Source organism: Galendromus occidentalis, unplaced genomic scaffold, assembly GCF_000255335.2.
Source record: "Galendromus occidentalis unplaced genomic scaffold, Mocc_1.1 scf7180000077213, whole genome shotgun sequence".
Classification (NCBI taxonomy): domain Eukaryota; kingdom Metazoa; phylum Arthropoda; class Arachnida; order Mesostigmata; family Phytoseiidae; genus Galendromus; species Galendromus occidentalis.
Genome location: NW_003805201.1, coordinates 166,923 through 171,258, shown reverse-complemented (window position 1 = coordinate 171,258; position 4,336 = coordinate 166,923).

The following is a 4,336-nucleotide window of genomic DNA, read 5'->3' as shown; positions in this document are numbered from 1 at the left end:
ATACTCCGTTTGACTCTGTTCATTCTCTCCAAGGCTGTAAACTCAATTGAGGGGTCAGAAAATACATTTTCGTGCAGCCACCAACCTTTCAGTTCGGCCGTGACGTCTGGTCTTTTCGTTTCATTTGCTGGGTCCACCATCCGTACAATGTTCTGGAAAACGTCTAAAATGGACTCCTCTATGTCGTCGAAGTGATTCCCATGACAAGGAATGCACACAGCGCAGATTAGGAGCACTGCCGTGAACCTCATATTGAGCGGGGAGGTCCACGATGAGAAAATGGCGGGACAGAAGCACGACTATACTCTTCCACATATTACGGGTAGATAGTTCCGCTTGCTTATCCGTGAGAATCGTCACAAAGTCGCCGAAAGTAGAAGTGACCCGTGAGACATGAGAATAGAGCTTGGTCTGAGATTTTTTCTGCTCCGGTCGATGCTTGTGCGCGCCGTAGCTCCGGAAGCTGCCCGCATCGGCTCCGTGATAATCTGAGAGTTGAAAGATTCGTGACAGACTCGGGAATCTCAGACAATAACATTGTCGAATGTATTCGTGGACTTGTTCGGCCGGAAATCAGTCGATTGCAACGCTTTCGCTTCAATCTTACATGCCAGTCTTCCTGCAATGTGGGTTGCTGATGACGAGGGGAGACGTTCGCCTAGGAGTGAGACCCCGATATGAATTTCCCGAATTCCCATGAGATAGCCCATGAAGAACGTGGATTCGATTCCACGACTCTCGCTCGTTATTCGAACCGATTCCAATTTGTCAGTAGAGGACACTGCAAGCCCCGATCCGGAATAAGACGGACGGGTTCGTACTATAAGGGACTGGGATATCAGGCCCGGAATAACGCCCCGGGAACTCATTTGACCGAGGGTGCTTCCAATTTCCTTGACATTATTTCAACCCATGGCCCACGAGTGTGAGGCGGCTCGCGGAAGTGTCGGGCATGTAATTCATATCGTAACAGTGCCCCAACAGCAAATCGTGCAATCTGTTTCGGGAAAATCGACTCCGAGGCTCTCCTGTAGTGGGATATGCTTTACTCTCCACCGGGAGTTGGTGAACACGTGCGTCAAGGGCCATCAGACCGTAGACGCTCGATAATAAAGCTCGGGCCTCTGACGACAGATCATGTCGCCTGGCATGACTTGGCGGAATGACGAATTGTAGTTAGCAGCCTCGACTCATCAACTTCCGGCCGGTCAGCTTCGGATCGCGGCCAGTGATAGCTGGGATGTTTTTTCCGGCGGAGACTGAGAATGTTAGCCACAGATACAAAACCTGTAGACACTTCCTGCTCGGAATTCTGAGCTTGGAGATTGGAACGTTCCGAACCGATGAGACGATGATCAGCGGATGATCCCCGCGTAATCACCTCTCAACAGGAGATTTCCGTCTATACGGGGATCGATGATACTCCAGACTCCCGAGGGGACACAATTTTGTTGCTGCCTTCGGAGTTTGCTCCGTGACGGGGGCAGTTGTGCGCGGATCCGTACGGTTTTGTTGGCACCGCATCGGTCGCGGAATCGTCGCTGCGGGCCGGCTGTTCTGAGAGGTCACCACGCCCGTCGAGCAGAGGCCGCTATGGGGACGTCAGGACACGGCAGCAAATTCTGCATGAATCCGCCATCCGGGTTCGGTCCATCGCATGGAAGACTTTTCAGATGACCGTCGCAACGTCTACCGCCTTCATTCGCCCGAGAGGCCGATTGAATCTTTCCGGTGGGAGCAGCTCCTCGAGATGGTACTTGACGCGGGTGAATCGATGCTCCTCGGCTTCACGTTCGAGCCAGAGCTCGATCGCTGGATCAGTTCTGAATGAGGAAGATTCCCGCTGCCGGGAGATATCATCCGGACGTTCCTTCTGTCACGGAATCTCACCCTGACCTTTTGGAGGATCGATATGATCGGGAACAATTGAGAAAGGAGTGCCCAGTGGCGCGAGAATACATAGACCCGAGGATCTTGACCAATCCACAGCCCTTCCACGGATGCCTTAACCTCAGGCGACTATATTGTAGCATGATTAGGGCTCGACTTTCGGCGCGGTAATCGCGGTCGCGACAAATACCGCGATTTTCTCATTTTTTTCGAGTTAAGCGCGATTTTCTCATTTTTTTCGAGTTAACCGCGATTTTCTCAATTTTTCCGAGGGAACCGCGATTTTCCCAATTTTTCCGAGGGAACCGCGATTTTCTCCATTTTCTCGAGGATACCATGATTATCTCCGCCGCGAATTTATTCAGACCCTCTAGTACTCTCCCCGTGGAAACGTAATGATCCTGCCCGCGAGAGGGGGAACACGTGTGTAGAGAGTGTACCCTGGTTCGAGGATGACGACCAGGTGACAGCTGAACCTCGAGCATATCTGGCGGCTTCAAATGAACTAGTCCCTCTTCGCCACCTTCAACTTTCTGGATCAGAGCATCGGTACGATTCCCGAAGCTCTCTCAAATCGCTCTCATGTGCTTGAGCGTTTTCATCAATAGTGTCGCAGCAGAGCGATCTTTCAGTCAGTACGCAGATGTTCTGAGCGATGATCGGCGCTCTATCAAAGAGAGCTCATGTCTCTCCGATTCGAAGATTTTCTTGAATAACTTTTTCGAGCAGAGAATCGCGTTCTGAATGTCCATATCTACCGCACGTAAGCCAGAAAATCGCGGCAACGCGATTTTTCGAAGGAGAAGCCGCGCCCTCGCCGCGATTTCTGGCCTGAAATGCCGCGCCACAAGTCGAGCCCTAATCATGATCCTAACCGAGACCCGGAGCTCGAATGCTTGCTGTTGGATCCGGTGTTGGAGCCCCACGTGGATGCCGCCCACTCCCGGAAGCTCCGAAGCTGTATCCGCAGTATTCGGCGACTCTATGGAGAATCAGCTTCAACTCTCTGCGGGCGACGTCATGGTTGCCCGAGCTCAGTTGGAACCTCTTCGTACCTCGAAGAGTCACCTGAGAGAGGTGATGATAGGCCCGAGCGATTCAATCGATCTCTTCGTACCTGTAATCAGTCACGGAGTATTCCCGCGGAATATTATAGAAGAAATAGAAAGACCCTCCGGTCTTGAGGGCAGTGGCGAGAAGGAGGGTATTCAGGGGAAGAGGGCATGATGTTTCGAAGTTCCGCGAGAGGAGGCATTCTCGCTGATCGAGGGCAAAAAACTCAAGATGACTCGGGTAATCGCCCCGGCCGACAGGCCGGTACCGTACGTTATCGTTCAGGAGGTAAGCCGCCCGGAGCCGACTGGACTCGATCCTAATTGCGGTAGATGTTCGAGGCTCTCTGAGAAACTCTTTCTCCGACCGGCTTGTCTCCGTGGTCACGTGGAGATTGGCTCAGCTTCGCGGTCGTTGACGCTGTCTACGGTCGATTCCGTTGAGCTCTTTCGTTGTTCGCGTCGCGGCATGTTTCCGCAGAGACGACGCGACGCGAGCTGTCGACCAAATCAGGCAATTATGGACGGTAAATGAACTGTCGGCTCGGAATGCGTCATGGGTCATGACAATCCCTTCAGAACTCCTTGACGACCTGAATGGATGAAACCATTCGAAATCATATGTAAATTCTACATGTGAATGAGAATCCCGGACCGAGACTCTTCGACTATCTCTCGAGAGTCCCCCATTAGCCTGTCGGTAGGGCGAAATCGTTTCTTTTCGGCGAACTTCCGTCGAGCCAAATTGAATATGAGAGAGCATCAATGCTTTCACCAAAGACTCCCTTCCACCCATTCCTTGCTCGCGGACAGGGAATACCGTAGGCATTCGATGAACTGGTATCTTCGCTCACCTGAGAGTCGCCAGCGAGAATCGGGCAACGCCAATTTACTTCGAATTTCACTCCGAATGAACTTCGACATTTCGTAATTAACGAGTGATCTCGTAACCCGCCTCGAACTGCGTCAAGCGATTTCGTCGGCTGAGTCTCGTCCCCGTCCCCCCTCGGAGATCATCCGAAGCTCATCAGCTCATTGGTCTTCCTCCTAATCGAAGACACGGCTCAACACAACTCCACGGATGACGTTCAAGACGAGGGGCGCCCGGTGTGGACTGACAGAGGTTCTCCGACTTCTCTTGAGCGAAGTCGTGGCTCGTACACCTTTTGGACCCATAGACTGCTCCGGATGAGAGGAGAGGCAAACTCGGAATCTTGAGCGATATCAAAAGTCGGCATGACAGCCGGATCAGAGCTTCGAGCCGAGATACGTCATAGATCGAGTGTCGTCACATCGGGATCATGGAATTGCCGATCCGACCGCTAACGGTGAGAATTCGACGCCTAATTGTGTCGTCTGTGAAGGCACATGGTCAGGTATAAAAACAGACCGGA